The sequence below is a fragment of the Chelon labrosus genome (genome assembly GCF_963514085.1).
Source record: "Chelon labrosus genome assembly, chromosome: 3".
NCBI lineage: Eukaryota > Metazoa > Chordata > Actinopteri > Mugiliformes > Mugilidae > Chelon > Chelon labrosus.
This window is the reverse complement of record NC_140339.1, coordinates 4,228,991-4,246,371: the sequence shown is the minus strand read 5'-3', so window position 1 is coordinate 4,246,371 and position 17,381 is coordinate 4,228,991.

The window sequence follows — 17,381 nt, the reverse complement described above, 5'->3', positions numbered from 1 at the left end:
CGTTAACGTTACTGGACGTTAAATGCGGTGCGTTACTATACATCGATTGAATAAACTGTGTAATCCGAACGCACCCCTGGCTCACCGCTAGTGAGGAGGTGGGTTAATAACGAGGTAAGCGATTATGATTGGCTAAGGCAGAGTCATGTTTCATGGTAGCCAATCAGAGCCAGTGGTTTTACACACATGACAGCACACGCGCCACACACACACACACACACAACAGCTCAACAGAGATTCGATGAAGCAGCAGAGATGGCGAGTCAGGAGCAATCCGATGAAAAGTTGGCATTTTCAAGGTGGAGATATAAGCACTACTTCAATAAATAAAAAAATTCATTGTGGTCAAAGGGAGGAACGTGCATGTAATGTGTACATTATGTCCAGGAGCAAAGACTTTCTCGACATCCGACATATTATAAAAATAAATTTAATATAAATATAATTATAAAATATATATATAAATATCAAAAGTTATGTACAAACACCTGTCTGTTCTACTCATTTCAACTGACTTGTGAAAACTGCTCAAAAAAATCCAAATTCTTTGACATATAGCAACTTTTTTTTTTAACAGTAACGCAAATAGTTACTTTCCCTGGTAATGAGTTACTTTTATTATAGAGTAATTCAGTTACTAACTCAGTTACTTTTTGGAACAAGTAGTGAGTAACTATAACTAATTACTTTTTTAAAGTAACGTTCCCAACACTGCTCCCACTATATGGATATACGCAGATCTAAATATCTCCTGAAGGAATATGAATTACACAAAAGTTACATGGGTGAGTAAACGGCCGTATTTTATGCCAGAAATAAGGTCCAGGTTGTAAAAAACAGTAGTTCCCCTTTAAGGCACAAGTACTTAAATAAAAGTGTCTAAAAACAATAAAGGCAGGAAAAAACAAACAGTAATAAAGTAACGAGGTGCATAAGAATACTGCACTGGATTATTCATTCATTCATTCATTCATTCATCTTCTGTAACCGCTTGTCCTGTGAGGTTGGAGCCTATCCCAGCTGTCATCAGGCGAGGGGCGGGGTACACCCGGGACAGGTCTCCAGTCTATTGCACTGGATTACTGCACTGAAATTATTGCACTGAACTGTTTCACTGGATATTGCATCCTTATACCTGACAACAGACTACAGACAGATTTGCAGTTCAGAAGTCAACAAGAAACTATAGTAAATTAAATATAATACACATCCAGTACAACTATTCCGTCTGGTATGTTGAAGGAGTCTTAATCCAGGTGTTTCACTAAAACATTTCCTGTTGATGCACAGAAAAAAATTCTACATGCAGAAACATTAAAAAAAACAAGCTAGCTCCGTGCACGAGAGAAGTTTCCCTGAATATATTCATCTATCTTTAATCGTGGGTGCAATTAGAGATTCATAAAAATAGTTCTCCAGAGGTGTTAATGCACCATACCTGCTCATTAACATGAGCGGTAGGAGTTGTGGATACCCATTCAACTTCAATTGGTGTGATTATTTTTTTTTTTTTAACCTCACGTGGATTATTGTACTTAAGGGTTTCTGTATTATTCTGACATATTACTGTGTAAAAATTGTCTTAAATACGTCATAATTTAATTCTAAGTTGGAGAGTTTGAAAACAAAACACGAGACTCCAGCTGTAGGTGGCCTTAACCTTTAACTGACCCTCTGACACACAAACACACACACACACACACAGAAAGAGTTAAAGGAGTAAACATTAGAGGCAGCCCGTGATTACTAATGGTCCAAATCTATTTTTACACCGGGGTGAAGGCTTCTGAATCCTGCAATCTGAACAGCAGCCTTTAAAAACTATGAAAAGATAAAAATAATGAATTAAAAAAAAAGAAAGAAAGCTGAAGCAAATGTAAAATGACAAGAGACAAGACAAAAAAAATAAATAACTGGAAGAAGAAAAATGTGCTGAAGGGTAAAAGCATGAAGCTGTAACTCAATTCAACAACCCCCCTCTCCTCCTCCTCCTCCTCCTCCTCCTCCTCCTCCTCTAAATGAGTGACTATGCACTACCTCTGGATATTCATCTACCTCTGACTGTAGCTTTTTGTTATTTCTCCATCTCTGGCGGAGAGAAGTGAGCCAGGCGCTGTGACCATTAACTCTCAGTGTGAGGAGAGAGACATGCGTCAGCCTGTGGCTCCCCCTCTGACAGACTGAAGAATGTATGAGTTTCACAGCGTTGGAGAACAGACTGATTCAGCCACAGAAAGCTCATTCTATCCACATCTTCCCTCCCTCCATCCCTCCCTCCTCTCCGCTCTCACATGCCCGCCCATCTCTGCCGCCGCTCCGCCTGCTATAAAAAGACTTTTCTCACCGAAAAACACTGAGGTCAAAGCTACTTGAATAATTTTTGTGATTGACGCAGAGGCCCCGCAGGTCTCACGGGAAGCAGATCCAACTGTGAAGCAACACACAGCCATGTTGGATAAATAGCGCCCAGCCGGAGGCTCTCTTGAAAACTTGGTTCAGGAGATTAAAGCATGACATTGAAAACGTACGCGTCCTACGAAAAAGTCTTTACCCCCGAAAGTGGCCCGTGGCCCGTTCTGGAGCCATTAATAAATCAAAGGCGTTTAGTGCGTCCCGGCGGTTTGAGCTGATCGCAGCCTCTTCGTTATGTCTCGCCCGTCACTAGAGTGTACCACTCGCTGTGTCAGGTGGTGTGCAGGGTGACCTGATGTCAGCTCACTTACTCAAGAGGCTCAAGCTGAAGGAGACACAACACCAGCTTTCTTGCCCGCTGTAACAGCCAATTGGATTTTTTGCACCTGCTTGTTTGTCCGTCTGGCTGCAGCCTGTATCCACTCTGTCCAGAACGAGTTAAAAAGTCTCAGTAATGTAAAAAAAAAAAACATTTTCTGTCACCAAGGTTCATTATTTTTAGTTTTATCTAAATCTATAGGCCCCATATTCCTCCCAGCTAACACATGGAAACTTTAATATCACACAAAGTTATTGCAACATACAAGGACTTTTATTTTATTAAATTATAGATGTTTAGTTTTCTACTTTTTAATATTCATACTGTAGACTGTGAGCCAGGCTCTATTATAGCCTCAGGTGATCAGTTCTTTAAATTAAAACAGGTTAATGTTAAATTTTTCCATTCTTTTTTTGTTAGGGTTTTTACTTTTAACTTACTTTTACCTTTTTTTTGATCATGCTAATTTTCACGCAGGTTAGCTGTAGCTAATGGTGCATTCACACTACGAGAGACAAAAGCTGCAACTTGGTCATTGTTGCCAACGACGTTGCCGGTAGGATTTGTTGATTGTTGCTGGATCAGAGGAGCAACAACTTTCATGCTGCATCGAATTTTAGCTTGTTGCATCAGTTAAGAAAGTTGCAGCATATACACCGATCAGCCACAACATTAAAACCACTGACAGGAGAAGTAAATAACATTGACCACCTTGTGACAATCCAACGTTCTGCTGGGAAACTTTTGGACCTGGCATTCATTGGTGTGGACATGTAGCACCCACCTAGACCAGACCAGGCACCCCCACCCCATAGCAATGCCACTCCTTGATGGCAGCAGGATGCACACACACAAAAAACGCTTTTGGAACAACTAAAAAGAAGGACTGAAGAACAGCACAAGGTGTTGACCTGGCCTCCAAATTCACTAGATCCCAAACTGATCAAGTATCTGTGGGATGATCCACAGAGGCCCCTCCCCTCAACCAACAGGAAACCAAAGGCGCCCCACCATTCACCAAGGGATACCTACATGATATCAGGATAATGTGAACAGGACCAGGTGTATGTCTGTGAAGGTTCTCAGTCATCCAGGTCATGGTATATCCAAACAAATGCTCAAAAAAGGCAACTGGACTTGTAGAGTTTTTTGAGAAGATGTTTCACCACTCATCCGAGTAGCTTCTTCAGTTCTAGGGGACTGGTGGGAAGGCTGAGGTTTAAGTAGGAACTCTTCCTGAAACTCGGATGAGTGGTGAAACGTCTTCTCAAAAAAACTCTACAAGTCCAGTTGCCTTTTTGGAACCTTTGTTTGGATAGGACCAGGTGTAAATATCCAAGATTAGATTTTATGTTCTAGATAATGAATCCATCTCTCGTGTTACAATGCAGGATAAGTCTTGAAAATATTTGGATCAGTTTTTACCAAGATACCAAGAGATGGCAGAAGAATTAAGAAGAAGAAGAGAAGCTTATTTCAGCATGAAACTATTCTTTATAATGCGACTGTGATATTCTTGAAGGACCAGCTCCACAGGAAATGGAAGCAGGTTCTCCTTTGTCGTCTCTTAAATTTTAAATCAAACCGTGTCACCGAAATGTGTTTCATTTCGTAGCAGCTCAGAGAGCGCTTCATCTGCAAAAATTTTTTACCCCTATATGGTGGTAAAATAACAAAAATAAGAGAGAGATAAAATTACACTGGAAGGAGAAAAACAACTACCTTCAAATCAGGTTGTAGAAGTGAGAAACCAAAGCCTAGGAACCAGGAGCTGTCTGTAATCAACACCAATGAGGCGATATATTGGATGGCAGCAGCAGAATAAAATCACCACCCTCCAAGTAGGTGTACAGTATATGACTAAATCTTTCCTCCGCCCCCTCCACTTACTGCCATTATCCCACCGTGGGGAAAATTGCCTGTCTGGGTACAAGCCTGCAATATTCCCAGCAGTCGTCCATTTGGCTCTTAGAGAGGCACCGCTCTCTGCAGCGACAGTGAAGCAGAGGTCACACGCCGAACAGTCACCCTGGGGTTAAAATGATAGAGTTTGTGCAAGTGTAAATTACTCCATAACGCGGGACGCCTTCACTCAGGCCTGTAATGGATAACTTCCTTGTTTTATTTTTTTCTGTTTTTTTACGGTTATCAGATCAGCGTGAGCCCCGTCAGCCTGGGGAAATTGCTGTGACAATATAAACACGGGGACTTGTTAATCAACTGCACATCGGAGGCTGTCATCTGTTCTGGTGGTTCGGTAATTTTGCTGCCCAAGAAACTCGCAGTCATGAATGTGCTCTGTACATCGGTGCACGTTTAAACTCCATCTATCTGAGGAAAATGTCAGTAGTGAAAGTTCATTTTATTTCTACAGTCAACGTTGGGAAAAGTATATAGAGACGAGGAATTATGCAAAAATATTACTGGAATCTCAACCACATCTCCAGGTTAAATGCATTTTTTAAATTTTTTTTATTCGTACATACATCGATCAGCCACAACATTAAAACCACTGACAGGAGAAGTTAATAACATCGACCATCTTGTGACGATTCAGTGTTCTGCTGGGAAACTTTAAGGACCTGGCATTCATTGGTGTGGATGTTACTTTGACATGTAGCACCCACCTAGACCAGACCAGGTACCCCCACCCCACAGCAATGACACTCCTTGATGGCAGCAGGATGCACACACACAAAAATGCTTTAAGAACAACTAAAAAGAAGGACTGAAGAACAGCACAAGGTGTTGACCTGGCCTCCAAATTCACTAGATCCCACACTGATCAAGTATCTGTGGGATGATCCACAGAGGCCCCTCCCCTCTAAGCCCCCCACCCCCACTAAGAACATTCTGTTGCCAGACACCACAGGACACCCTCAGAAGGTCCATGTCCATTCTCTGACTCATCTGTTTTGGAGGCACAAGGGAGACCTACACAATATTAGGAAAGTGGTCATAATGTTATGCCTGCTTTTATTTTATTGCATTGTCCCAAACAGCCAAACACACAAACGTTAAGATCACGTTAAATTTAGCAAAACATTGTAGTTTTGATTAAAGTTACCAACTAAGGTTAGTGGACCATACCAGAATAAATATCTGGTCAACATTTAAGGTCTTTATTTCCTCAATATCACAAACTTGACTCTGGTGGAAATGAACTGTAATCTTTTGTTGACCCGTCCCTCCACTCCAACCTCCTCCTTTGCCAAAACGAGGCTTAGAGCTCTTCATGAAATCACTGCAACTGTTGTTCTTCTTCTTCACCTCTGCTGGATTTCAACTTTTATTTCCCCATTGGAATTATGTTTAAATGAAACCCTACACGCTCTGTGTCTTTTAATACTGTGTTAACTTTAGAGTTTGTGAACACGTCTTTTCAGCGGCACAAGTTCAGCAGAGTCTTCTTCATATGCATTTCAAAGTCAAACACTCGTCTTTCATCGGAACATCAGCGTGAGTGGAAGACTTCTGTACCTTCTGAAATAACCCCACGTTCAAGGATTTTTGTTTCGTGCATCTTTAAAATGTGGTTTCCAGACAACTGCTGATAATAATGGCTGAAGGGGTTTGGGGTGCAACATATTTTATGTGGTCAAATTTGAATCCTGAAACTGTTATTTATGGTTTTGTACTACCCTTTAAAAATAATCTACCCCCGTTATGCAGATGACACACATATATATATATATATATACTTTAAATCCTCAGGCAGACATTTTTATTACATAAATACTGCAAAAATGTCTGCAGCATTATATACACTGCAGCAACTAGCTAACGGAGATGTTAGCCATGCACACCAAATGCCCCAGGCTTCATATTCTGTGAGACTTTTCCAGCAAAGTCTTTTGCAAAGATTCACTTCTCTGTGAACCTCACATCCATGTAGAATATTTTAAATGTGGAGATATGCAAGAGCAAATATTTTATAAATAAGCCAGCTTCAAACGGGTGTCAGATAGCTTTTCAGACAATACACACACGAAAGATACTGTTTTCGTTATATCACATATTCACAATTATCGTCAAAAAATGATCAATACTCGTGGTGTTTCTACAAACCCAAGTCAGCTCAGTAATCTCAGTCACATGCTTGGTTTTGCAACAAGGATGTGACTGATTACAATAATGGCACCCCCAGTGTTTTTAAGGACATGAACTGATGAAGTGGTTTCAGTGGTTAATGGTTTGCACTAGGTAGCGTACTAATTACAGACATGGTAATGGCTGTACAGACTAGTCGACTAGTCAGTTTGTCAACTTGACTCCTGTGCAATGACACTTTAAGCATCATGTCACTGATCACATGACAATAACAACATGGACGCCTCCTAGAAGACAGGTGAGGAGTCCAGTGGGTCGTTGCAGCAAACTAGCAGCGGTTCATCAAGTGTGTGGAAATACTTCACTAAAGATGAAGCCCATAGTACCGTAAAGTACTACTGCAGTGCATCTGAAAAGACATCCGCTAACGCTAGCAGAGGAACGGTCCAAATCCTCTGGACAGCAGTCAGTTAATAACTTCACCAAACGTCCTGCGGTAACAGAGAGAAGGAGGCTGCATATCAGCTATTTGATAAAGTTACTAGACCTTTAGCTGCAGAGAAATACCTGCTACACTATCCCATCTAACAACACACTGTGGAGTACTATTAAATGCTACTGATGGTACTGAGTTGCTGCCTGTTTTTATACAGGCTATACATATCTGCAGCTCGCAGTATGTAGCACATGAGCTGTCTGTTCTCAGCATATGTATTCAGGTGAAGAATATAGATTTCATTACTTTCTACTGTGTTTTAATTAGTGACTAGTCAGCGTCAACCAACCAGTTGTGCAACCACTACTAAGACCAGACCTGCTGGTTTGTGCCACAGTGTTGTATTGTCTTGCCGACCAGCAGCAAGTGGAAGTGGTGCATCCTTCTCCTGGTCAGTGTTGCTCTGAGCCAAAGCTTCTGGGCGCCAACTGTTGATAACGCCAGTGAGAGCCGGGCTTAGCGCGGCCAGATTTTGATTTCCCAGTAAGATCCCCAAACAGTTCCCCCCAAATGTCATAGAGAATAAAACGTCGAAATATATTTTACACATGCAGCGAAATCAATATATATTTAAGATATTTAATCTTAAATGGAGTTTTTATAATTTGGAGGTTATGTACGGTGGCCCTGAAGGTCAAAACACAACAACATTTCGGATTACGGAAAGGGTAGGGACAACACTTCTTGTTTCTGATTGGACTGAACCCGTGATAAAATATAAGCTGATGTGATTGGTTGTTTCGCTGCCAGTCAAGAAATGACGCTTTATGAATCGCCAGCTACGTAGAAGTGTAGACACTGTGGTGCACTTTGAAAGTAGACAACATGTCCTGTCCACATTGTGGAAAGAAGTATGAGTTGCTGCCAATCTCTGCATGTCTTGCGGAAAGACATTGGTATTATTTAAAGAGGCCGAGGGGACACACGATGAGGACGCAGTTGCCCCGTCTCCTCAGTCCTAACTCCTCTTTCAAAATATTCCTCCATTAGTGCCATCACGTCCTCCATTCTTTCCAACACGGTTTAAAACTCGTGCACGGATACAGCGGAGTAGAAACAGGAAATGATGTTACACTGTCGGGTTCTGTCCAATCAGAAACAAGAAATGTTGTCCCTACACTTTCCGTAATCTGAAATGTCGTTGTGTTTTGACCTTCAGGGTAACTCAGAGCGACACATTCGTTGGTGTTGCATTGGTTTCTACAATATATGCACGGCTTTAATGAGATTTCCAAAACTAAACGAGTAATTGGAAAAATAGTTGTCAGATGAAGTGATAATTACGTCACTAATTTGAACCATATCATCAACGCAGCATATTTTCCTTTTACGTTTTGTGCACATAGACTTACAGACACTCTCGGTCTCATTTAACCAGGTTTAAAGTTAGCAGCTCATTAGCAGAAATATCCACATATAACACATGCAGCTTTCAGTCACATTGTAAGGAGTAAAGTGTAATCTGTTAATAATCCATTCAATAGCAAAATGTTATTGTCTAATAAGCATAAAAACACTTGAAGTAATCTTCTGGCTGTGGTAAACATCAGCTTTCTGGGAGGGAGAGGAACACTGAGGTAGCCAAACAGCAAGCTGTTCAAACAAGTGTTTGAAAAGATGAATAAAGCCGGCGCCAATGTGCACAGCGCTGTTGAAAATGTGGGTCCGTCTTTGTCTGTCTTAGTCATGCTCTTCTTCTTCTATTGAAGAAATTCTGTGTTATGAAGTTGGAAAAAAAAAGAAAGAAAACAAAAAAAAAAAAAAACTTCTTCCGTTACATTTCCAGCAGTTTTTGACACACTCTGTAGCGAGGAGGAAATTATATTCTGATGAATGTTTTGGGGCAAGTAAACAGTCAAGTGTGAATCCCCCAATCAGGAGGTTTTCGATCGGGTTGAAGACATATTGTCCATGAAAAGGTAGCCCCAGGTTTTTATGTTATCCGTCCGGTTAAAGTACCAAACGCTCCTGTTCCTCTCAGGTTCTCTCCCTCCTGTTTTTGTTATTTTGTCCCTGGAAACATACAAATATAAATATACTTTCAGATTTAACCATCTAATATAAAAACCCACAGCCTTCAAGCCGGTTTAATTATCTCCCCGTCACCAAATATGTGTTTCAAAACCTTAAAAACAGCATGAGGTTGAGTCTTGAAAAACAGCTCTGTGAAATTATATGCAGATGACTGCGCCCTTAATATCATTAACCCCTGTATACACTGATCAAGCATAACATTATCACCACCTTCCTAATATTGCGTAGGCCTCCTGTGACTCATCAGAGAATGGACATGGGCCTTCTGAGGGTGTCCTGTGGTGTCTGGCAACAGGATGTTGTTAGTGGGGGGCCTTTGAGGGGAGGGGCCTCTGTGGATCATCCCACAGATACTTGATCAGTTTGGGATCTAGTGAATTTGGAGGCCAGGTCAACACCTTGTGCTCTTCTTCATGTTCCTAAAACATTTTTGTGTGTGTTCCTGTGTCAGGCTGCGTCCTGCTGGGGATGGCTGCTGCCATCAAGGAGTGTCATTGCTATGGGTCTGGTCTAGGTGGGTGGTACATTTCTGGCGAGGTAGGACCCAAATGCAGGACAGAGAGGGAGGCAGAGCCAGGAAGCAAAATGACTTTAATGCAAACTCAAAATCCAGAACTTAAGGTTCCCTCATGGAAGGCAGGGTATACAAGAACTCAACTCCAAGAACAGGTGAAGACCAAAAGCAAGACAAGAACTGAGGAACACGAGGGAGTGTGAGTGTAGGAACACCACAGAAGACTTGACAAAGAACAAAGGGAAAGGCAGGGCTATATATATATATACACACCTGGGCAGAGGGGCTTAATGAGACACAGGTGAAGCTAATGAGGGCGGAGCCACAAGGAGAAACCAATCCAACAATCAAAGAGGGGAGCACACAGGAAGTAAAACAAGACAAGAAACGACAAAGGAAAATACTCAAAAGACCGTAGCGTGACAGTGGGATGTCACAAGATGGTCAATGTTATTTACTTCTCCTGTCAGTGGTCATAATGTTGTGGCTGATTGGTGTATACTGTCTATTGGAATAATTACCCGAATGCTTAATCCATGGATTTGCTAACAGCCTAAATAATTGTCTGTACCACTGTGTAAGCCACGGCAGGAATCTGTAAGCAGAATGTTTATTGTATTAATTAATAAATCTACTAAAAGGTGCATTTGTGCAGTTAAAATCCCACCATCCTGCGTATCTATCCTGTTTTCCATCCGAGTCTGTGTGAAGAAACCCTAACTCGATGAATGTTGTAGGTGGTAATAGTTTCACCAGCCCCACCCAACTGCGGACACAGCCATGGTTGCATGTTCAGAGGAAAAATAAATGCTGAAAATAGAGTCGCTTTTCATTAAGGTGCAGGGGAACAGAATTTTTTCTTGGATTCTTGTGAAAAACACAATTAGCATCACCGTCGACGGTATCGACAGCGTCTTCTTTTTTTTTTTGTTTTGTTTTGTTTTAAGCGCAGTGAATCGTGTGCATTTTCAGAGTCTCTCAGATGTGAGAAAGGCTCAAGTGTGGCTGCTGCACACAAAGAAGTTGAAGCAGAGAAATGCCACAGCGCACACTGAGTGACGTCAACCAGGAGGCCCCGTGGGGATGAGGTGAGTCAGAGCCAGGGCCGCGGCCTCGCCAGCTCTCCGCAGCCATGAGCGCGTCATCACCAGTCTCACTGACACCCTCTCACATTTCTCTGCATCTGCTTCAATGTGCCTCTGCCTCCCTCCATCCCTCCGCCTCCTCAAGAGGATCTCTTCACATCCATGGCATACGCCAGTCCTAGCTATGCCTGTCTGTCTTTGTCTCTCCCCACACTTTAGGGGTGGGTGCTTATCATGCATGGAATCTTTATATCTAATTATGGTGAAAAGCTTTCTTTTCTTTTTATATATATAGCAGAAAGAAGGAGGATGCTAAATAAAAGAGGTAACATGCAAGTTCCAATGTTTGTCATCAAGCGCCGGGCGAAAAAACTACTTTTATAGACACAATGTGAAACAGATAAGCCGTGTGTGTTGATGCTGGTGCCGGAACATTAGCACAGTTCAGTTTGCTGGTGCAAGCACAGTGAGTCACACCTTTGCTCTGCACTGTTAGTTAGACAAAGAGCAACACAACAGACTGGCATCCTCTAATATGTTCGGGTTAAGAGAGCAAATGTTTCTGTATCACAGCAATGGAGGTTTATGCTGATAAGGAGCTCATTAATGCAGGATGTGCTGTTAGTGATGGACGGGGGCCGCCAGATCTGAGGCTGGAATGATTCACCCATCGCCAGCGAGAACAACACTTGAAATATTTTTATTTTTTTTGTTGTTGAACTCGCTCAGACACCATGTAACACATGAAGCCTCATCATTTAACCCACCCGAGGGCCTCTCCTAATAGTAGCCAGCGTCGACTGATAATAAAATGTTGGAGCATAAATATTTCCTCAAAACAAGAGTTTACTGACTCGCATTGCGCCGCCTTTTTACGGTTAACCGTTTTAGAACGAGCGGCAGTTTAAACACCTTAAAACTGGTTTCTCGGAGGATGGTGATTGGTCTGAATGACATGCACATAGCTTAACGCCTTGTAATGCGGACTGTAGCGTGATTGCACAAATCTCCGGACAGTCCAGCTGCCTCGCAATGCAATTTGTAAAAATTGTAATTCGGCTAGAAGCACACATGCACAGTTATCACATCAATCTGGCACATAAACAGTATAAACATGGACGGAACAGCGCCTTAAGTGAAGCCAAAGCAAGTAGAGCTCCCCCTGGTGGCTGGCTGCAGAATAGGTCATAAGCTCCACCCCCTCCATGTTGGTGGGCGGGACTCGGGCCAAACTAAAACACTAAAATACACGTCAAATAATTTATTTTCAAGGATGATTTCCGTCATTTTAGGTAGTTAATATAATGCAGATGCACGTTCAAGTGGATAAGTTTTGTTTTAGTTAGTTATTTGACGCTATAGAAACAGGATGTGACATAATGGTGACTACCAGTTGCCGTGTCGACTGCTCCATAAAGTGATCCGTGGGACCGTGAGAGTTGTAAAGAAAATAAATAAATAAACAAGTACAGTCCAACATTTCCTTGTGATTGGTGGAGGCAGAGCAGAGCGTAGCATTAATTAAATGAAAAAGCGAGTGAGTCGGGAGGAAGTGTGGGCGGGGCATCGATAACGTGGCTCCACTCTCAGACTGTACTGATCAGACTCTGGCTCCAGACTCACAAGATGGCGCCACCCGTATCCCCGGGAAGTGGGGACGCATTGTCCATATTTATATACAGTCTATGCTCTGACACCACGCAAGCACCAGATTGATTTCTCATGTTATATAGAACATGTACAGGCTAATCCGGTGTACATCAATGCTCGTCCCAATTGTTTTGGCGCATCGGTCGCATAAACTATCTCCACAACCTCCACACCCTGACTTTTATTTTCCAATGAAGTCCTTGTCAGGGACATTTGCTCAGCAAAAGATATGCAGTTGAATTTATTTTCCCAAGTGCAAATATCCACTTTGGTTACTAATACTTAGTTTTCAAGAGCGATCCTCCTATTGGAGGTTGTCTTTATTCATGAAATTCATGAATGTCATTATGTATATTCAGCCTCCTACCACTTCAACCTTCCATTAACATTGGTTGGTTATTCACCAACTGTAGTTATCAGTGTTCGTAGTAACAGTTGGTTGGCTACTTTAAACTTAATACAGTAATATTTTTTGTACCTTTAACATATTTAGTTTTATATAGTTTCTCTTGACGTTCCCTGACGCTGTAACCCCATGGAGATCAATAATGTCCCATCTTATCTTATCTTATCCCAGACCATTTCAGCAAGTGGCTTGAGTGATTGTTCACACTTGTATTAAGTTGCAGCGTTATTGGTGGAGTTATTATTAAGCCACCATTCGGCCTTTTAGTGCTTTCTCTACATGTAATAATCTAGAGCAGCGTTATCAAACTCATTTTAGTTCAGGGGCCACATACAGCTCCAGTTTGATCTCAGGGAGCTTGGACCAGTGACGCAACATCATAATAACCTATAAATAATCACAAGTTTTCGCTTTGTTTTAGCGAAAATAAGAATATTGTGAAAATATTAACATTTATTTAAAAAAAATAAAATACGTGCAATTTCAGCAGATTGATGCCATGTACAGTTTAGTTCTGGGCCTCAGTGCCGTGCTATGTCCGCAGTTAAAAAAGTTGCGACCCCTAGTGGACAAATTAGGATTAGCAGTTACTTTTATAGCTAAAGCTAAACCTAAAGCTAAAGCACGACTGTCCGGTGATAGACTGGCGACCTGTCCAGGCTCCAGCCCCCAAGCGACCCTCCCGAGGAGAAGCGGTCACAGAAAATTAATAAATTAACTTTATCCAGCGGACCAGATTGGACCCTGAGATGGGCCGGCTTTGGCCCACGGGCCGTATGTTTCACACACCCCTGATCTAGAGCAAAACAGAAGAAAGCATCACCCCCTTTTCACTGCATAAAAAGAAAAGTTAAAGCATTCTGCTCGCTTTGATAGAGGAGAACACACTCTGAAATGGGCCAGAGATTTTAATCAACAACTGTCAGAATCAGACGTGTCAGGAAATCTGTGAAAAACGGAGCAATAAATGTTTATTTCACACAAACAAACAAAAAACTTTCAGAACTGATTCAACAACCAGCTTTTTGTCGAGGCAGTTTACCAGATAAACCAGTTGCTCTACGGAGAAGTAGCGCTCCGGTGGCATGGCACACACACTCACACACACACACAAGCCTCTAGTGGGTAAGATTGCAGTAGATGCAGGGTAGGCGGTGGCAGATATGGAGATGCAGACTTAATTTTTTATTTTTTTTTTGTATTGGTTGACGCCTGTCTGCAAGCTGCCTGCAACGTGTTCAAGTTCCACTCATGCTCAGGTAGAGGCGTCAGCTAGGGGGAGCATGAGGCCGTCTGCTGGGGGAGGGGGTCGGTGGCGGCGGCGGAGGAGGAGGAGGAGGAGGTGGTGGGGGCGCTGCTGGGTTGAGAGCGGGGTGGGGGAAGTAGCTTGCCCGGAGAAAGAGGTCTGCACCACATACAACATTCAAGCGAACATCTGACGTCAGTGCATCAATAATTAAAGCATTTTATTCATAGCCTGGGAGAAAAAGAATCAATTGACAAATCACATATTCACTTTGAGTTACTTCAAACGGTGAGACAATTAAAATGCACAACGTGTCTGTGTATGTGTGTGTGTTTGCGTCTGATGCCATTTACACATTTTCTATATATAGCGTCCATGTTATTTAGGATGCATCTCCCAATATATAGCAAAGGCGTGCATAGAAATCGTGACTCACTTTTTTTCCCCCCCTCCTCATCTGCCCTGCTCTGATTAGTTATGAGGTGCATTCAACCATTGTATTTATTCCATCTATCATCCTTTAACAGAGCAACTTCCTCATTTGTTTTTTTTTATTTATTGCCGTCGCTTCTGTCTAAGAATATTTTCCTGTTTTTGGGGTTTTGTGCAGGAAAAATATCATAGCCTCATCTGTGTAGGTATTCATGAAAACACATGAAGGCAGCAATCTATGCTAAATTAAAGGAGAATTACCATTTTTTGTAACCTGGACCTTATTTCTGGCATAAAATACAATCGTTTACTCACCCATATAAACTCATATAAAATCCACGTATTTCCATATAGTTGGAGTGAATGGGGCACCGAAACGCAGCCTCTAAATAACGCATTATCTGCCGAGAAACTCGTTCATTTCACCAATATTTTGTTATGATACGCTAGTGCTATTCCCTGTTGAGTCCGGAGTTACCTGTTATTATCATCTGGGGTCTGTAGATTGACCTGCTAACCTCTGACGCGACGGTCGGCTTGTTTACCTGTAATTTGCTACTGCTAGTTTTTTGCAACACGGCTGAAATTTTTCCGATTCTGAGGTTGTGGACGACGACTTTGTTTATGATGGACGTCCTTACCGTTTTGAGCCAGAGTGTACGGATGAGGAGCTGAACAGCTGGCCAAAGAACAACAAACCGCTGCACGTCCGCGAATAGATAACAGGTAACTCTACACGGGAAACAGCACTAGCGTACGATAACAAAATATTGGTGAAATTAACGAGTTTCGCGGCTGATAATGCGTTATTTAGAGGCTGCGTTTCGGTGCCCCAGTCACTCCCACTATATGGATATATGCGGATCTAAATATCGTCTGAATGACTCCAAATGACACCAAAGTTATATGTGTGAGTAAATGATCGTATTTTATGCCAGAAATAAGATCCAGATTGTAAAAAATTGTAATTACCCTTTAAAGCTGCACAAAGAGATAAATTGTACTATAAATGGATTAAAAGACTGGCTGGTGAACGTGAGATCTTTTCGCTCCTTGTTTGCGGTTTTGGCGCCAAAAACTTGACTGTTTTTGTCACTGCATCACATCGGGCATGTGTTCAGCTGCAGCAGGAAGAGGGTTTTAATAGAGAAAGCTCAGGTTGAAGTAATGAATGCACGCCCAGAACCAAATGGCGGACTGAAGCTAGCAACTAGTTAGTTTTTAGCTTTGCATAATGACCAAATCTGTTCGCACCAGGTGGCACAAATTCAGCAAATGGCGTGTAAAGTGTTAACAAGAGAGTGTTAGAGGTGTTGATAGGTCGATTTGGTAACCTTGGACAGAGCTGAACTAATCGTTTCCTCGTCTTTATTAGAAGCTAAGCTAATGGCAGTAGCTTCATATGCTCAGTGAGAAAATATAGAACCATGTTTTCTAAAATGCCAGAGTCTGATATTTGCTTAAATTTATCTTAGATACTTTAATTACCATGAACCTTTCTGCTTCTCCTGTACTCTACTACTAGTAGTTCCAGACGTCACAGGGATTTAAAAAAAAAAAGTCTCACGTGTTCAAACACAACACCTCGCATGACATCCGCAAATATCACTTCATGAATGATTATCGGGTAAACAGACGCAATGAAAAAGACGTCCACATGTGCAGCGGTGTTTTATTAACTTCTCTGACAAGCGCAGAGCCTGAACCCTCAGATCAATATGAATGTTGGCTTCATTAACTTGCCTAGCGTGTCCTCTGTTTTCCCTTTTTTTTTTTTTGCCCTGCAGGCTGACCTGCCACTGACCTAACCCGACCTCAGCTCTGTCTTTGTTTAGTTGCTGCATCTTGGTCTTTGCCCTTTGGACCTCCCAAGACACTTTTCGATGCTCTTTCTGAGGGTTAGGAACATGTTATTATTATGCTGAGAGCCTGTTTAAAAGAGAACAATGGTGTCGTCTTCTCAGAACAAGATTCAAACAGATGCCTGCAGAGCTGAAGACAACAATACGTAGGACTAAAACGTGTAAAAACAATATTTTTTACATTATTTGCTGGAGATATATCTGAGTGAAACATAAAAGTGAGCAACTATAACTGCAAAAGGCTGAAATGGGACAATTAGTCTTTTACGTCCCATTTTATAAACTGCCAATACTATTTCAGTTTCCTCCTTGGTTGTACAAAGTAAAGGTTGGAGTCTTGTGTGTGACTTGTTTTGAGCAATAAAAGCATTTAAAGTTAAGTTATCGTACATATTGTCCGTTCATTCACAATATTCATTCGTTGTCTTGGCTTATCCATGGTCAGGTTGCAGTTGCGCATTCTAGTTCCTCAAGAGGAATCCCAAGCCTTTCTCAGACCAGTTCAGACCACCCTTGGGATGAATTTGCAAAGTACGAAAATTCTATTCTAAAGTGAAGCCAAAGCAAGTAGAGCTCCCCCTGGTGGCTGGCTGCAGTATAGGTCATAAGCTCCACCCCCTCCATGTTAGCGGGCGGGACTGGAACGAACTAAAATATACATCAAATAAGTTTCTTTCAAGGATGGTTTCAGTCATTTTAGGTAGTCAATATAGTGTTGATGCATGCTCAATCTTTCTTATAAGTTTCGTTTTAGTCGCAAGATGGCGCCGCCCGTATCACCGTATTGGTCAATGCAAGGAAATGGCGACACGTTGTCTATATTTATATACAGTCTATGATAAGAACACATGAAGACAGAAACCAAAATATCCCAC